Source organism: Montipora capricornis, chromosome 13, assembly GCF_036669925.1.
Source record: "Montipora capricornis isolate CH-2021 chromosome 13, ASM3666992v2, whole genome shotgun sequence".
In the NCBI taxonomy this organism is placed as follows: Eukaryota; Metazoa; Cnidaria; class Anthozoa; order Scleractinia; family Acroporidae; genus Montipora; species Montipora capricornis.
The window spans coordinates 46850146-46862645 of NC_090895.1; positions in this window are offsets into that span (position 1 = coordinate 46850146).

Below are 12500 nucleotides of genomic sequence, written 5' to 3' on the forward strand. Positions count from 1 at the left end.
ACGTCACGGACCTGGAAACTCGAAAAAAGATTTACTTTTCAGGTCATCTTCAACCTCCCGGGGATTAAAATTTCAGAAGACTTTGTGAATTTGATGAAGTCACTGTGAAAACTTCTATATTAGACAATTACGTTCTATTTGGAATTCCAAAAGCTTTGTTTATCTCGCAAACGGGCTCAATATTCCTACAAAGTGGAAGAGGCTCATGTTTTCCCTCAATGGGCCTTTGCTTTTCCTTCAACGACTTTGTTAAACTCGTAAACGGGCTCAGTTCAGGGGTTGGAAACAAAATATGAAAACTTCGATTAGTAACTGTTGTAAAATATCTGGCCGCGAACCACGATTCGTACATCCTCTCGAACTATAGACAAATCGTCGTGCTGTTTGCAGAGCCCAAACTTTGGCCCTCTTTGTATGCGGATTGGCTCCGAAGTATATTCTATTGTTACACTCTCCCTTTCGTGAAAAACTAACACGATGGCAACAGTAAGTAAGTGCGTGAACGCAATAACAATAAAAATGGTTATTAAAACTAGCAATACTCAACCTCGAGCTAATAAAAGGCCACAAAATGCTTGAACATTGTAGCATATAATCGTGACCGTTACACTATTGCAAAATCATATTAATTATTAAAGCGCTCGGTATTGATGCAATGCTATCGGCAACACTGTTCAAAGTCTCATAGCCTGCAACTGAGAATTTCGAAAACTCAATATCGCGATTATTGTTTTGTTTGTCTTTATGTCCGAAATACATCTATTGCCATAGAGCACTTCCTGTGCCTCTTTCCAAACTTGCTCATGTAGGGTAACTGATCGATAAAACTGACAATGGCAAGCGCGCTATGCAGAGTAAGCAGTTCTGCAACTGATACCAAGTCGTCCAAACGCAGCGGTATACACCCTTTTAATAAGTCTAATATATGCCGTTTTCCGCTAATGACGTCGAACTCATGCTTTCAATTTTATTCAGAAATGTACAAAGGCTTAAAACAAGAAAGAAAACCGGAAAAAGTTTTAGGCCCTTGTACATTACTGAATAAAATTTTAAAGAAGGAGTTCGACGTCATTAGCGGAAAACGGCATATATTAGACTTATTAAAAGGTGTATATCACTCCTCATGAGCTTTTGCAACATTTTTTTCCTTTTTCTTTGCTTGGTTGTTTGTTCTCCCCTTTCGGTACGCCGAACCTCTCATGTACATATATGCACCGTTATCTGTAGCGTTGCTGAAGTCTCCTATAAAATAAGACATCGGCCAGAAGAAAAGACCCAGTTGATTCATTAACAGAGTCAATGACAGCCTTATACAGAGGCGTGGTACCCTGTGCGAAGAGGAAAGAAGTGGAAAGAAGACTTTGCCAGCCGCCTCGAAATTTCGTATTGAGCATGCCCTAAAAAGGCAATTGTATTCGGTGTCAGGCACGCGTAACCAGTGACCACAAAGCGAAAACAAACAGTCGGAATATTTTCGAACAACTCTGGCAAACAAACGACAATCAAAGAATCATTTCATTGGAAACTCAAGATAGTTCATGCTCTTAAATGCCATTTAATTTTTTAGTGACAAATTTATAGGATGCTGTCAGACTAGATGATCTGTAACCGACACACGGAGGAACACTGATAGGAATTCTAACAGTTATGCCACTGTTAAAAGTTTAAATTATTAGCTGAACCTTATGTGTAACGGCAGGTGTTGCACCGTATGACATAAAACGTCTCAACTCGTTCGGGAACGTTTGAACTGGTCTTGAAATGCTGTTTCCATGGCCTTAGCCGGTTTCTGATTGGCTTACGCAGTGTAGCGTAACAAGACCGAGCGAGACCAGTTTCATGAAGTGGTGTTTCGCACTGAAACTCCTATTTTTGTCACCACTACGATTGGTGCGACCGTTGCAGAAGTAGAAAGCCGTTCTACCTTTCGGGACGTAGTCCCCAGTGATGCGGTCTGACCTTATCTGGATGGAGGCATCTTTCACTTCCTAAAATATATTGTAAACTGCACAGGAAGCAGTCTGGCTAAGGTCCCCCACGAAGCCTTGCAAACTAGTCCTGAAAAGCCCCGAGGGGAGAAACTAATAGCTTCACTTCAATTTACTTCACTTCACTTCAAACTTGTCTCGCAACTGAAGTTCAAAAAATTTTCACGAAACCGACCATGTTACACGGTGCAATGCACACAAGTTTCAGCGAAAAGTTTCTTAGTGTAGCAGCGGCCTTAAAACTGCCACATTGTTGTAAATTTCAAAATATTGACGATGCGTGGCTATTGATCATGAGCAAAACTTCAAAAAAAAAAAAAAAGTCGAAACTGCACTGACTCATCCATTTCTTTGGATGAGCGGCAAAGCAAAGAATTTCGAGGTGGCTGGAAGAGTCTTCTTTCCTTTTCCCCACTTATCTAGCTAGGAAGATCGAAAGAGACTCTACTTGCAGGGTACTGGCATTGCGGCCAAGGAGGCCTTGTGTTCTATAACTGTCCTTTGTAAAGCGAGTTTTGTGTATGCAAAAAGTAATTTTACTTTGAATTTCTCGATCCAATGAAAAAAAGAAAACATGCGCAATGTTATGTTGGTCAATATCTGGGTACGTTATATTGCTTTGGATCAGAGTTATCGTTATACGAACTTAGTACCTTTTGAGGAACTACTCAAAAAGACAAAAAAACCCCAAAACGCCATTTTATACTGAAAACTTAATATTTCAGCTCTGAAAACAAGGAAGTGTTTGTATATCTGCTGACTCAAATAATGCTGTAGTTAATTGCATTCATGTACCTTAACTGAAATTAGCAGGAGCTAGCCGTTACATACTTTCAACAGTATTTAGTGCTGACAGACTGATTTAGGATTTTGTCAAGTGAACAAAGTTAATTTCACTCGTGAACCTGAGTGCTTGAGCACATAAACGAGAGCGAGTTTCGATCACTTGTCCCTTAGTTTTACTTTCATTTTTATATCCTACAAGTAATGAACATAATTATGTTTGCTTACCTTGATAAAACCAACAAATAATACAGATGAGGCCTGACAGCCCAAACTTTGCCATTACAGCAGAAGGTTAAGTTTTGGAATTTTGTTCCACCGTATGTTTACTGATTTTTACTAGGTACGATACTAGGTACGATAAGATGCTGTGAGTGAAACCAGCGATTCTCTGTATCTCTGCGTCTGCAGCTGGTGCTACAGTTGACTAACTTTTCCTGAGATAAGATATTCGTAAACGAACCACCAGTCCAAAAAGAAGCACAATAGGCTACAGCAGAGTGTTTTCACGTGACAGTGGCCATGTTGGTCTCCCTAAACAAAGGAACGGCGGTCATGTTGGTGTCCCCAACTAATCCTCTGGGAATTGACCTCTATTATCATGCAAACTTTTCTTTTGTTTCGGTGGAAACTAAGGTTACTGATCACATGAGTGAAAACACTCTATGGACCTTTTTCTCTTGTAAGTTTTGTTTTCGCAATACAGATCATGTGATAATAGTCAGGAGGTTTGGTCCTTTCTTTTGTTCATTAAAAAGTGCATGTAGACATATTCATGGTTGCATGCGCTCATTTTAATGAGCAAAACAAAGGACCCATCCTCCTGAGTATTATCACACGATCTGTATTGGGAAAACAAAGTGTACAAGCGGAAAAGGTCTGTTACGCTCCCACTCGTAAATAATTTGCTTGTTTCGTGGTCCCTTCGCACGTCTTAGAACTAACATCAAGCACAATTTCGAAGAGTTGCTTTGGTTAAACAAGTTAGTTTACGAGGCATAGACGTAACTGTGTGCGCTTTGTTATTTTGTTATATGATCGGCTTTGGAATCGAATTTTGACTCAAGAATTGTGTTCCTATACCCAGGACACCGATATAAACAATAGCAAATTGAAACGCACGGTTATCTATCCGTTGTATATTAGGGTCGCATAGGAGAGTGTTAAAGTAGATATCTTTTCACTGAACAGGTACATAGTAATTTGTTGTTTACAGAAAAGAAAAGGGCATAAAACATTTGTGATATGCCGACGAGAATGTGTTTATTTTAGGTACAGCCCATCTCTTTTTGGTTTATTCGTCGGTAAAACACTAAGTATTCCTTATCCCTGCTTGCTCCCTGACTAAGGATTATATCTCGCTATGTACATTGCTAAGGCTAAGCTCGGTTTGCGGACTCCATCCAGGAAACTAATCGCAGGACAGGTTGCATAAAACTATTTATTCCCTTTCTTAATAAATCTCCATAAAGGAGAGAAATTTTACTTGTAACGTACTATACTATGAATATAAAATTACCAGTGAAAATCATATCTTGTATGACCTTCCTCCAAAGTATTTAAAAATTGATAAGCGCAACGCGGCCTTCCGTTCACGGTATGACGTCACAGTACCCGCTGAAACCGTTTCCCATAGCTCGACCGTGAACCAAAATGGCCGCGCTTTTGGCGAGACTTCATCGGGGCACAGAAAATCGAAGATTTAACCAAATCCAAGATATTTTTCACACATGTGCTTTTACTTCTAAGAGGAATCATTTTAGAGGGAAAAGAAAATCAGTAGCTATGTGAACTTTAACTTCGGCCTTTCTGTCACTTTATGATTGATATGCTTTTTACTAGACATGACCAGAAACGTTAATAACATGTTTTGTTTGTTTTGTTTTTTGTTTTGTTTTGTTTTTTTTTTAATGTAGAGTGAACTTATTTATGGTGAATAACTATTTTTAACGTGTCCTATAGCTGCCCAAGGGTATCTACAAAGAGCAGTTGAACATGCATATCACGTAGCTGTCAAGACTAGATTGATCTCAAGAGTTCTTTCCAACTGATGGCTACGGTCACGAAGTAACAACAGCTAGGGTTATTATGAAATTTATTACCAGATTACAAACTGGGATTTAGTTGAGATATTTAGTTAACAGGGCGGTAATAGCCGGCATACAACATACAACTGTCTACCATGGAGCATGTCTTCGATCCTGCTTGGTTAAACAACTGTTTTGCGAGCATTTGCATACACTAGCTAATAAAATTGAACTTGTGCTTCAGCTCATTAATTCAGTTCGAGATTGAAATACTTAAGAGCATTAATTATTAATTTTGGCTTATTCTTCTCACGCTACCGTTGTCTGTAAAGTTTAATGCACATTTGAAAAATGACGTAAAAATGAGATTAGCAGACGAAGAAGGGCCTAGGAGACTGAACGATATTTTAACCGACAAAAAGGGAAAGCAAACTTTTTGAGTTAAATAATTCCATTCATATCTGCGTCTGTAACTGGTTCTACAGTTGACTGTTTTTTTCTGCGAGAGAATAATCATAAACAAACCACTTCCACGAATCGAACCTCTTAGGAATTCAGCGCAACCTCGTTTAACAGTAAACGACTCAGGGAGATGATTTCAAAATTATGGAGAACTGTTCTCCGAAAACTAGAAGCATACAGGAGTGATATTTAAATTCTCTCCTTCAAAGAGGCACAAGACGCTGCACTGGTATGCTAATTACGCGGGCACTCAGAATATATATTTCGTTCTCCTCTCTTAAGTCTTACAACTCAGTGGCATCAAGTAATTTTTGACTAAACAATGAAATTACGAGGCAAAGACTTAACGGTTCGATTTTTCGTATTTAATCATAGGATCGTTTTTTAAAACGCCTGTAACTCACTAAATTGGGATTTACTTGCCTTGAGCGATTTACTTTCTTTTAGTCCGAATAATTAATTGCTTTTGGAAATAGCGGTGTTCTGCGTCGTTGCCATATTCAAACAACAGTATGTAGCAACTTATCATCTGAATTAACCCCGAGTCCCTAAGGGCACAAAAAAGACGAAACAAATCAATGGCGTCAATAAAGTTTGCGTGCTAATAGTCACAAAATGAAAAGTAGACACGCACTTGCGTACATGCGTCTACGTGGCAAACATATAGGCAACGTACCTTTTACCCTGACTCTTCCCTCAGCCACTAAGAAGCAGGGGAAAGAGCCTGGGTAAGAAGTTAATGTTAAGTGGCTACAATAATACTCTTTGGAGGATGTTTGTCTCCCAATAACAGTGTTCTCCAACTTAGTCCAATTGTCAAGTTTTGTATTTTTTTTTTAATTTAAAGCACAGGCTCACAACAATCACGATCTCTCATTAACTCAAAACTATCTTGATACAATGCTCTTTATAAGACTAAAGTTATCTGTTTTAAGTCACGAAAAAGCGAACATGTCAATTCCCAGAAACATCCTTATCATCGATATCATAGAAAAAAACCCGTGATAAACAAGCAAAGAATATATAAAAGAACACTGAAAGATTGCCCTGCTAAATTGCGTTACGTAAACTATATTTGAAAAGTAACCGACACTCTCCCTCTGTTTATCTCTTGAGGGGATAAACACCACAAACAATAACTCAATCAAAGTTCTCTTCGATGTTTATGCAGTTCCTTGATTCGAGCTCTTGCGGCTACGGCAGCATCTCGTCTTGTTCTGAAAACTAACGCCCTGGGATTTAGCCGTACAAGAGGCAGGTTGGTAGGTGTGTCACTGGTATTGTCACAAGTCAACTCCAGAGGGTAAAGGTATTGAGTAGGACGCTCCAATGTTCCGTTTGCGGTCTTAAGTTAAACAACACTAATGATCCCATCTTTTCTAAGATACATTCCACTCACAACGGCAAGTGGCCAAGTTCCACGGTTCTTGTTATCAGTTCTGATAATAACCACATATCCGATTCTGGGTTGAAACTTGCTACAACAAGTTGCAAAATTGTTGAGACACTTTCATTAAAAAACATCTTTTCTAGCTTCCAATGCCCGCCGTATCTAGAATTTAAACCATTCCCACTTCCTCTCCCCTCTCCCCCTTTCAATGTTGACTGCTTAAGTTCCCAACATTTTTTTGTCTTGCTAGCAACACTGATAAGGGGGGGAGGGGGGCTGCAGTGTGAGAGATAATAGGGAAGTTTATAACGCGCTAAGAAGGTGAAGTGTCTCCACTATTTTTGCAACTTGTTGTCTGATTGATTGCAATAATTTTGCCAGTCCGGATTTGAATCCTATAGGGAAACGTTTCAACGTAGAAAAGCAGGAACTAAAGAAACAATCATTAAATATCGTATAAGCTATGAAACATTTAATAAGTTTGCACGCGAAGTGCAAAGCACATTATACCAAACACGAAAGGATATTAATTATTGACATACGGTAGCATCGATTTTCGAGTGTTTGGACTTATCATCGCTAACAGAAGACTCCGTACCAAATACTAAAGCGAGCAAAGTATTTTGTACTGCAGATCTGATGCTCCGAAAGTTACATATGGCTCGTATTATGTAACACAATACCATTTATTGTGTTTCTTGGTGACGTCAACCGGGATGGTGGCGTTACAGTTGAAAATCGTATCTTCGAGGAAACAGCACAATTCAACTAGTACTTTCTTTTCTAATCAATCCAATACATAACCAGGTGATTAGTAATAAAGTTCACACAGTTAGAAATCCTGTACATATCGTCTGTTCCATTTACCAACGGTCTACCATCGCAACAGCAAGAAATATGATATCATATTATTTTCTCAGTGAAAAGTTGTGGTAGACCGTGTAGACCGTTCATATAAATGTCATAATGTGTAGCCGGTACAAATTTGTTCACTTTTGTATCTCATTGTAAAACAAATCTCGCAAAGGATTTAGCACAAGCGGGTGCTTTCTTTTGATCATTGTGCTCAGTCAGTCATTCCAAAGAACATGGAATTAGCCTGTACCCGACACGTCACTTACAATAGAAGGCTTGCAAGTAAGCGTTACCAATCCCTTCTCTGGCAGCAGACTAGCCCGAAAGCAATAAGTAATGTTACAAATGGACCTCTATGAAAATGTATCTTTGTTTAACAATGTTTGCTAAGAATTGATTTTTCGGAATGTGGATGTTCCCTTTAAATGTCATGCGATTGCAGTTAAAGGAGAGGTTATGTCTGTTTCTCATTCGTAAACAAAAGCTAATTTCGTACATGTTGCGTGTGCTTTAGATGTCATGTGTCGACCGAAATATAGGTGTGTAAGGCAAATTATTTCAAAATCGGTTCCAGGATATTTGTAACGTACTTTAAAAAGCGAAAGGATGAAAATCACACCTTTTCGTGTACCAAATTATGTGTATTTTGGACTTGACTCACAGAAAGCACTGAAATAGCTTCAAATTACGTCATACCGAAAAACCGCCAAAATCCAGTTTATCGCTGGCCATTTTCCATTCACAGCAGATCAGAGAATTAAACCCTTTTTTTTGGAAACATTATATTAAACGCAAACGATAGACGCCTTCCCGTTCCAATAAACAAAGTGACCGTACGCCAATACAGTGACAACCAACTCAGACAACACGTTGCAAAATTGTTGAGACAATATCATTAAAAAACACCTTTTCTAGCTTCCAATTCCCGCCTTTGTCTTGCTAGCAACACTGATAAGGGAGGGGGACTGCAGTGTGAGAGATAATAGGGAAATTAATAACGCCCCAAGAAGCTGAAGTGTCTCCACAATTTTTGCAACTTGTTGTAGCTTTATGGGTCAAGTTGTGTCGTTCTCTCAGAACCGTCAGATACTCTCTTTGCTACCGTCTACACAGGCTCTCTTTGCAGGGTTTAAGGAGCTTAGCTCGTTTGCGTAGATCTCGATCTCTGATTGGCCATGTTTCTTGCTGCGGTAGCTCACTTGATCGTTGGAACAAGAAGGTTGAGGGTGTAAGAATGGGTAATTCGACATCATCTTCCACATAACTCAGGGGTCGTCGTTTTATCTGAGTTTCCACATCGAGCAGCACTTCGCTAGGTTCCTCCCAGGTTAGCACTCCTCCCCAGATCATGCTGTGCATGGACTTCTTGATCACACCGATTAAACGCTCGAATGGTCCGTCCCACCATGGGGCGCGACCTAAGTTGAATTTCCAAGTAATTTCATGCTCATCAAAGAGACCTTGAAGACGTTAATCGGCTCGCAGGTCGCGAAGACATTTGCTGGTCTTGACGAAGGCATCTCTGGTCTTGACGAAGATTTGACATTAAATTATTGTCTCAGCAGCGTCCTTTTATTTGTATAATATCAGGAGAATTCGTAAATATTTGTCAAGGCAGTCTACAGAAACTCTAATTCATGCATTCATATCTAGTAGCCACCTGGATTATTGTAATAGTTTGCTACACGGCTCCCCCTGTTTTCAACTTCAGAAACTACACCGTGTTAAAAATGCTGCCGCTGGCGTAATTTTTCAGGAACCAAAATATTCTCTTGTCACGCCGTTACTTAGAGAATTAAATTGGCTTCCTGTGAAATACCGTATAGATTTTTATGTACTTATTGACTGAGTGGGAGAACCGGACGGGAAAATATTTGGCCCGAGGTCACGGCGTACAGACCGAGTGCAGCAAGGTCCGTGCGCCATGACCGAGGGCCAAATATTTTCTCGTCCGGCCCGACTTAACTCAGTCAATAAGCATTTTATAATATGGCCACCGCGCTTTTCCTTTCATTCCTACCTTTCTTCTTTCTTTCTCTTGGCCAGCATTTGTTTTGTTTCGCGCGCATTTTCAAAGGGCCAATGATATCACGCCATTCATTTGGGAAGCCAGTAAAGTGTATTTGAACAGTGCAAACTTCAAAGTACAGAATAATGGCCTAAATCTGATGTTCTAAGGCCCGTTTCATACGTCGAACTTTACATTTGCCTAGCCTAATGATTAAGATCGACACATGTAAAGATCGACGTATGACGCATTGCGCATGTTAGGTGGGAAAAGTGAGCTGATTACCATTAAACGGAAAGGTAGATATAGTCTTAGATCCGCAAGTAGTTTGACATTACACGGCATTGCAGTCCTTAGTGTTAAATGTTTATTAATATAAAATTATTGTTCAATAAAGTCGCTCGCCACGCTTGGTGACAGGTCTTTTGGTGTGGCTGCCCCGAGACTCTGGAATGCCCTACCATAGAGTATAAGAAACATCAATGATATTTATCAATTTAAAAAGAAACTTAAGACTCACTTATATAAAGAGGCGTTTTTAGTATGAAACTTGTAATTTATCATTTGAGTTCTAGATTCGATCATTAGTTTATTATATTGTTGTAATTTATTATTAAATTTTTATCGTATCTTTTGGTTTTAATGTAGTATTTTAAACTTGCATATAGATATATAACGATATAATTGCAATGCGCAACTGAAACTTTTATATTTAAGCAATAGCGGACGTTTTCCGTGTTTCCATAGCCTCATCTAAACACGAGGGAGAGTTGGGAGAATTCGAGACAGTTATACAAACCCTAGACGCAGTCGAGAGTTTGCATTACTGTCGAGAATGCTTCCAACTCCCCCCAGAAAAAAGTCCTCTATTGCTTTTATAAAATATTTCTCAAAGATAATGCATCAAATGAAGGAAAATGCTACACACGCTCATATTTCCTACCAACCAATAACAATATATAACCAATTAAAATTCGTGTGATGTCACAGTCGTGTTTCCATACTCTCATCTAAACATAGCTGTTGACCAATGAGAGTGCGCGTACTATCCTAATTTTCAGACGAATTCAGTCTGGTATTTTCGAATCAAGCGTAAGAGGACGTCAAAATTGTATTGATAATGTATTTATTTGTAATAACTTCGCGAAAAGACTTTGGTAACGTCCTTTCGATACGGTTGATCGACAACAACGTCATTTACGCACAGAAATGCACCGTTTCCAGTGAAAGGGCGAATGATTGACAGGATAGCACAGTTTTGACTGCCGCGCGCACTGCGGGCGCGGGTTCCGTATGCAAGGATACGGTTTATTAAAGTTTGATTTCAATTAAGTTACTTGCTTTGGATACGAGAAGTGACCTATATAACCGTAAGAAAAGTTTTTTTTTCTTGTGAAATCTTTGAAAAGATGTGATGTTATAGATTGTGCCAAAATATATCTGATCAATTTTAGCCTGCACTCACCAGCTAGATCAACGAAAAATAATTACGTTAAGGGAGTACTTTTTGCCCCTAGGAACTATAAAGACCCTGGCTATAGCTTGATCCAAATCTCCTTTAGAGCAATTTCAAATTCACATGTTTGTCGAATTTCTTTTGTGAAAAGATTCACTCTTTCTTCGTTCGTTCCTTTTTCATGAAAACTTGTTGGAATTTATTATGACCCCATGCATTTGCTCACTTGTCAATGAGATCAGATTTATTAATTATAAGGCTGAAAAATTATAATTTCCTTCAGAGTCATTAATATAACGAACTGTTGTACATTTTCATTTCAAAATGGGTTAGAGCACTTTAACCTGTAAATACAAAAAGTAATGTCCGGTTAACGCGATCCTACACAGTTGAGATAGAGGTTAAATCCATTTTCTAAATAGCAGAATAGTCGGTCACTCATTTGCATATGAGGGCGGTTGTTGTTGTGTGCCTCGTTCTTCAGAGAATGCCGCTAAAAGAACACAATTGTGGCAGTTACTCCATCGTTTATTTAGTTAACTCTTGTCCTCCTCACATCAAGCTTAGACAATCTTGGCTCCTTTTAGAATATACAACAATCCTTGGAAGACCTTATGCGCTGTTTGTTTTTGTTCCGGAAAAGACAGAGTAACTTAATGAAATATATAGCGATGTTTCTCGTGACGTCATCTATTGTTATTAATATGCCAACCAGAACCTGACGTTGAAACAATGACTTCTTTTGTTCTGTGGTTGGCAAATTTGAATATCAAAAGAAATGTGACGTCAATGTTTGTAAACAAGAAATATCGCTATACAAAACAAAAATATATTATTCATATGCAAATAAGTGGCCGGGCATCATGCAGTTTAGCCAAGTGGATTTTAATTAGAAGAAACACTGGCCTGGAACTTTATACACGGATTTACGTTTCTAATGAACTGAGCTTGCAGCTTTATTTCTTTTAATTCGGCTCCACAGAAGAGAACAAGTGTCTGATCAATTCCCTTATACTTATTTGAAGTTGTGACAAAAGTTCATTTGCGTGATCGACAGAAGGCTAACGCATGGATAGTCGTGCATAATTGGATTGAAATAATATCCTTTGGAAAAAAATTGGAAAAAAAAAAAGCCTGAAAATAGAATACACCCAGCATTGTCTCTTACAGAAGAGAGAGAGTTCATCCAAAAAAGTTTTGAACCAGATAAAACTAAAAGGGACTTTCTGCTGAGAAGAAAACACGAACTAAAAGAAGTGACCATGTCCACGGACGAAGAGAGAGAGTTGCAAACCAGACACATTTCAGCTGTGATAACAGAAACAGCCATATTTTCATTGGTAATGATCCTTTCACTGTTTGGAAATCTTTTCGAGATGGCGCTGCCCCAGCAACTATTACATTATCTCACTTGCTCTCATTGACATCTTGCAAGCCAGTTGCTCTATGCCACTATCAGTTACCTTTCTGGCAAATGGAAAATGGTCATTTGGAACAGGTACCTGTGGGTTTTTTGCCATTACGAAGCTAT